The sequence below is a fragment of the Prenolepis imparis genome, unplaced genomic scaffold (genome assembly GCF_030444845.1).
Source record: "Prenolepis imparis isolate NDT839.2.m4 unplaced genomic scaffold, iyPreImpa1.0 SCAF_19, whole genome shotgun sequence".
NCBI lineage: Eukaryota > Metazoa > Arthropoda > Insecta > Hymenoptera > Formicidae > Prenolepis > Prenolepis imparis.
Window position 1 is genome coordinate 309,918 of NW_028141177.1, and position 7,191 is coordinate 317,108.

At 40.9% G+C, this 7,191-nt stretch overlaps 1 pseudogene across 1 annotated transcript; it reads left to right on the forward strand.

Annotated features, from left to right (window-relative positions):
• The first annotated feature begins 2,142 nt into the window (after window positions 1–2,142).
• LOC145946715 (EH domain-containing protein 3-like) lies at window positions 2,143–4,484 on the forward strand (annotated as a pseudogene). The gene is made up of 6 exons (XR_014427068.1): window positions 2,143–2,699; window positions 2,791–3,104; window positions 3,186–3,294; window positions 3,414–3,739; window positions 3,955–4,119; window positions 4,216–4,484. The product of XR_014427068.1 is annotated as an EH domain-containing protein 3-like (transcript).
• Window positions 4,485–7,191: the final 2,707 nt, after the last annotated feature.

The following is a 7,191-nucleotide window of genomic DNA, read 5'->3' on the forward strand; positions in this document are numbered from 1 at the left end:
TTGGAAGGGTCTGGTTTTACCCCTTCACTACTAATTAAGTGACCTAAGTAGCCGACCTCTTTTCTCAGGAACTCGCATTTGTCCGGCTGGAGTCTTAAGTTCGCTCCTCGCAACCTTTCGGCTAATTTATTGAATTTAATGTTGTGTTCTTGTAAGGAGCTCGCGTATAGTACGATATCGTCTAGATACACGAATAGCTCTATTCCTTGTAGTCCGGTCAATACCTGATCCATGAGTCTTTGGAACGTCGCGGGTGCGTTCTTTAGTCCGAACGGCATGCGTTTAAACTCGTAATGCCCGTGCGGCGTTGAAAATGCGGTCTTTAGCACGTGAGACTCATGCATCGGTATTTGGTGAAATCCGGATGCGAGATCGAACACGCTGAAATATTTAGCGCTGCCTAGTTGGTCGAGTATTTCCACAATGTTGGGTAGGGGATAGGCGTCGCCGACTGTCTTCTCGTTCAGGGCGCGATAGTCTATTATCATACGCCAGCGCTTATTACCTTTGGAGTCGGGTTTCTTTGGCACTATCCACAAGGGGGAGTTGTAAGGTGAAGCTGACGGCTGTATAACGTCGTTTTCTATTAAGCCTTGTATTTGTGTGTTAATCTCCTCCTTGTGTATAGGCGGAAATCTATATTGTTTGGTATGGACCGGAAGATCGTCGGTCGTCGGGATAGTGTGTGAAACAGTGTCAGTGGAATGCAGTTTATCGGACGGAAGGTGGAACAGATCGTCGTGATTATTTATGAGGTTATGGACGTGTTCCGTCTCTTCTTCGTTTAAGTGCTCGAGTCGCAGCAAAGACTGTATTTCTTTGTTACGGGATTGTACGCTGTTCCCGTTTAATGTTGCGACATGTCTTGTTTGTTTAGGAGTGATCGTTTCGTGCCCTAGGGACGAGATATCGCTCTCTAAACTTTTACGACGTTTAGACAGAGGGTGGGTGTTCGGAAGAGTGCTTTTATAACTCTGTGAAGAACAAGATATGGAATTTGAGTTAGTAAGACTTTGAAGACCGGATGTAGAATATATTTCAACCTCGTGGAGCTCAATGCTCGGTAAGGTAATTTTACAGTCTTCTTCGCCCGTGTTTATCGCGCTCATATACGCCTTTCCTTCACGGTTGGTAACGACTGCATCTCCTAAGTAGATTTTGTCGTTTACGTGAATCCGCTGTACATAACCTTCGCGTACGTTAGGGTTTTTTACGCGGAGTGGGAGAACGGTGCGCGCCGGGATCGTTACGGTTTCATTGTTGACAAAGGCAATTGGTGATCCTTGCCATACGACGCAATGTTTTAGGTAATCAATTTTTCGCGTTGCGTAAAAAGTCAGATCCTAGGATTCCGCCCTGTGAGATGGGAAAGTCGTCTCGGACAACATGCAACTTAATCTTGTGACCTAAATATTCGACGTCGGTCGACCCGAGAGTTTTAATTTTACTTTTCGTTATTCCACTAAGGAATATGATAGTATTTGAATCGATATTTGTTTCGGGGTGTACTTTGCTTTGCTTAACAAGGTTCGGCGCGGCTCCAGTGTCTATCATAAAACTTGTTTCTTGCGATAAGCCATTTGCGCATATAGATACAGTGGGAGAAGTAGTCCGGAAGAGAAGGTGGTACCGAAAATTGACATGTAATCGAGAATTAGGTTTTTCTTCTTCAAGCAAAGATGATGTTTTTCACGATGCTTTTCGTCTGTCTTCAAAGAATCTGCGAAGCACAAGCATAAAATCTAAATGAAATACTTCTTATAATTATCTCTTTAACCTTTTAGCTCAATCTGTTTCAGCTTGAAATAGTTGACTTTGAATTTTATATATAGTACTATATCAGAGCTGTCCACGTTTTGCACTTTTCGGCCGATTTCCGAGGCTCACCGCCTAGCGGCCCCCACTTACGCTCGAGACCTTAGCAACTACGGTTATCGGGCCAACCGGGTAACGCGTTGCTAAGGTCTCGAGCGTAAGTGGGGGCCGCTAGGCGGTGAGCCTCGGAAATTGGCCGAAAAGTGCAAAACGTGGACAGCTCTGTACTATATTAACACTAATCTTATCTATAATATACTTTAAATTAAAATGATATGTTTTACAAGGCTTGGTGTTTTAGAGAGCGATGAGGTCTTAGAATATGAAACTGTGTATTAATGTACACAATGTTATCATTAAGTAATAAAAAAATATTTTGCTCGTTACAGATCGCCAACATGTTCAGCTGGCTAACTCGCGAAGAAAACAGCAAGCAAGATCTCTTCGAAAATGTCACTGAAGGTCTCAAGAGGATATACAAATCCAAGTTATTACCATTGGAGCAATATTATCAATTCCATGACTTTCATTCACCACAACTGGATGACCCAGATTTTGATGCAAAGCCCATGATTCTCTTAGTCGGGCAATATTCAACTGGCAAAACTACATTTATCAAATATTTATTGGAGAGAGAATTTCCTGATATAAGGATTGGACCAGAGCCTACTACAGATCGATTTATAGCAGTCATGTACGACGAGAAAGAGGGTGTTATTCCTGGAAACGCCTTAGTTGTACATCCAAATAAACAATTTAGACCACTTTCAAAATTTGGCAATGCATTCTTGAATAGATTTCAATGTTCAACTGTAGCCTCTCTTGTTTTAAAAGGCATATCTATAGTAGACACACCTGGTATATTGTCTGGTGAAAAACAACGAGTAAGTGCTCTTATATAATTTATTTAATAAAAAATATATAATATTTGATAAATATATTAAGATGTGTAAATAAAGAATGTTCTTCTTTTAGGTTGACAGAGGATACGACTTTACTGGTGTTTTAGAATGGTTTGCTGAACGTGTAGATAGAATTATATTGTTATTTGATGCTCATAAACTCGATATATCAGATGAGTTTCGAAGATCTATTGAGGCGTTACGTGGGCATGATGATAAAATTAGAATTGTTCTTAATAAAGCTGACATGATAGACCATCAACAACTTATGAGGGTATATGGTGCATTAATGTGGTCTTTGGGAAAAGTTCTACAAACTCCAGAAGTGGCTAGAGTTTATATAGGCTCATTTTGGGATCAACCATTAAGATATGATGTTAATAGAAGGTAATGCACTTTTGCGTGTCTTCTCTTTTTATATTAATTTATTTTATATTGTATTTGTCATCTGTATGAATTTTCTTTTAGATTATTTGAAGATGAAGAACAAGATTTGTTCAAAGATATGCAGTCACTTCCAAAAAATGCTGCATTACGAAAACTTAATGACTTAATCAAACGAGCACGCTTGGCAAAGGTAAAACAAAGAATTTAAAAGATTTATTAACAGTTACATATATTGAATTGTGGAGTCTGAGTATAGCAAGTTTGAAACAAATTTTGTATTTCTTAATATAATTTTAATATAATTTACAGGTGCATGCATATATAATAAGCGCCTTACGAAAAGATATGCCGAACATGTTTGGCAAAGATGCCAAGAAAAAAGAACTAATAAAGAATTTGGGACAAACTTATGAGAACAAATACAATACAAAGAGAACAACAGATATCACCTGGTGATTTTCCGGATTTAAAGAAAATGCAAGAGTGCTTAGCACATCACGATTTTAACAAATTTAATCCCGTTAAGCTTAAATTGTTAGAAGTGGTGGATAAAATGCTTGCTGAAGACATTGTAAAGCTTATGGCTATGATACCGCATGAAGAAGTCACCACAGTTTCGGAACCACTTATTAAAGGTATAATTTGTCAATGTGTATTTCAATTATTTTATCTTAAATTAAAATCTATTTTTAAAAATTACTTTAAAAAGACTCTTATTGCCATTTACTTAGTTATTTAATTTTAGATTCAAAGAGCCATATATATTATTAATTTGAAAAATTAATATCAAGAAGATGTAGTGATTGCATACTTGTTGAAAAATGTTTGTATTTTATTTATTTAATTTTAGGAGGTGAGGGTATAGAAGATCAAGTTAGTCCATTTGGATACAAAAGAGGAGAAGGAATTGATGCTGGAGCAGGTGAACCGGAATGGATTGTCAATAAGGAAAGATATAAATATGATAGCATGTTCGAATCACTTGGGCCACAAGATGGAAAGATTACGGGAGCAGGTAAATAAATAATAAATTTAATTAATAAATTTTTACAGAATTTACTCTTCTTAAAATAATATATCTTAATTTACACGATTTTTTGTATTTCTGTAGCGGCTAAATCGGAAATGGTTAAATCTAAATTGCCGAATAGCGTGCTCGGAAAGATCTGGAAAGTCTCAGACATTAATAAGGATGGGTTCTTAGATTCTGACGAATTTGCTTTAGCTATGCATTTAATTAATGTAAAGCTCGAAGGTTACGATCTTCCGGCTGAGCTGCCAGAACATCTAATACCACCATCGAAACGCGATACATAATATACTATTCTTGTATTGTAATTTATTACGTTTCACAAATGGCATGCGCGCTTGGAGCCACAAGAAACCATATACGCGCGATCGTTTGCGGCCCCTCGAATTGCGGTAAAACTAACGTGTTGATTAGTTTGATAGAAAGCCCGCACGGCGTCCGCTTTGAAAACGTGTACGTGTACTCAAAGTCACTGCAACAGCCAAAATATCAGTATCTGGAGAATTTGTTGACGTCGATCGATGAAATCGGCTATTTTACATTCTCCAATAACAGTGACGTCATTCCACCGAGCGAAGCATGTCCAAACTCGATTTTCGTTTTCGATGACGTGGCGTGTGACAAACAAAATACGATAAGAGAATACTTTTCAATGGGACGCCACTCGAACGTCGACTGCTTCTATCTCTGTCAGACATACGCAAGAATACCGAAACATCTTATACGCGACAACGCAAACCTGCTAATCTTGTTTAAACAGGATGGTACCAACTTGAAACATGTGTACAATGATCACGTGAATACTGACATGTCATACGAGGATTTCAGTGAATTATGTCGTACTTGTTGGCAGCAAAAGTATGGATTTCTAGTGATAGATAAGGATAGCTCGCTTACGAACGGCCGATACAGAAACGGATTTAACGTGTTCGCGATACCGCAAAACAATTAGTCGTTGCCGATGTTCTGTCGAGAGAGGTGAAACACGAGCGTTCGACACTCTACCGACATGGCTGAGAACGATAATATTCGCGAGCGTGAAAAGATAGCGAAGGAGATTGCGAAAACTAGTGAATCAATCCGCAAGAAACATCGCGCTTTGAAGACCGGTAAGATCGATGACGATATCGCGGTCAAGACCCATTTTAGACCTATTATTGAGCCGCTACAAAAGATTGTCGACAACTCGATCGCGGTGAAAAACGAGCCGGAAAGTACCGCAAAGATTAAAATCTTACCCATCAAGCGGTACAAGGAGGAGGAGGAAGAGGAGGAAGAGGAGAAGGATGATGCGACACCGAAAAAGAGGAAACGGTCAAACCCGAATCGCTCATCGACACAGCGTACATCGAATGCTTTACTGGATGAACCGATGATAAGCTCTACACCGTTTGCGACAACGAGAATCGTACAGCCTATGATACCCGAAACACTCGCAAACGAAAATGTTTTCGAAACCTCGGGCAGCACGCTTGAAACATCGTTTGTTCGAAACACATTACAAACGCTGGAAGGTCAAGAAATGTTGCGAAAGCACTTGGGACCACTGGGACAAGAGTACATGAGCACTCTCCTCGGTGGTGACAAAGAAAGGAAAATCGATCACGTGTACGGTGTCTATTTCGACAAGGATGAAATGCGTCTCGGTAACAAACGATTCGACATTGACAAATATGACTCTATAATTATAGACGAAGTGAGGTACATTGGTACACCAGGATTATACGAATTGATCTTCAAGAGAATTCCCGATGATGACATTTACACGGAGGATGATATGCGTAAATACAAGAGTATATTATTGGCGACGAACGCGCATAAACGCAATTATGACACACAAGGCCAATTACGAAGCAACAGGGGATACAAGTACAAACATATAATCGCACCATTGATATCGATTGAAAAGAAAAAATCTGGAAAGGGAGTATTCATGCCTCACGCGATGGCGCTAACCGACAATAAGATCGATTACATACACTGGGATGACCCCAACGAGCTAGTGGATCGGGTACGATTGCTGGACGCTTCGCGCCGAGCTGGCCACAACGCTCACGACAATGAGATCCTGTCGATCATCGAGGAACTTCGCGAAGCAGGCATTATTATAAATTGAATGGTGTCTCAACAAATCTAATCAGTCGATCAGCGTCACTCATCGGTGGAAAAAAAAAAAAATGCCTATCAACAAATTTGGATTATTCGAACCAAGAAATGATGCAACCGGCACGAGCGGTTCTTGGGATAGATTGGTGAAAAGTTACGTGCACGAAAACGCTCTATGTCGTGTCGCTACAGACTATGACGCAAGGTCGCGGAAGATTCGTCGTGTAGCGCAACCTGAGGCTGACACCGATGCCGTCAACAAACTGTATGTGGAATCCTGCGTTAAAAGATTGATGAATCAACAGAAAGAATCAGATGAGAAGCTGACTTCGTTCGAGAAGGATGTGCGGGCAATACAGATTGTGATAAACGAACTTCAACGCGCGGCTAACGCTAACTCAGAAACGGCTATCAACCTGAATGAGCAGCAGTGAACGGGTTAGGAGCGGCTATCGAACGGTTATCGAACATTTACGAAGGGTTATCGAACGGCTACGAACAATTATCGAACAGCTACGAAGGATTATCGAACTGCTATCTAACTACAATGAGTGGTAGTGAACGGCCTAGCAACAGCTGCGAACGAGGCTATGAACGGCCTAGCAACAGCGAACGAGGCTACCAACAACTCAAGCAGGGCTGCGAACGAGGCTACGAACAAGTCTTTAAAGGCTACATGCAAGGCTACAAACAACTCAAGCAGGGCTGCGAACGGGTCAGTAACGGCTGCGAACGGGTCAGGAAAGGCTACGAACGGGTTAGAAACGACTGTGAACAAGGCAGCGAACGAATCAAGAACGATTTTCGAATGGGTCAAGAACGGAAGTAAACAACACAAGAACGACTCAGGAACGGCTACGAACGGGTCAGGAACGGCTACGAACGGGTCAGGAACGGCTACGAACGGCTCAAGAACGGGTCAGGAACGGCTACGAACGGGTCAGGAACGGC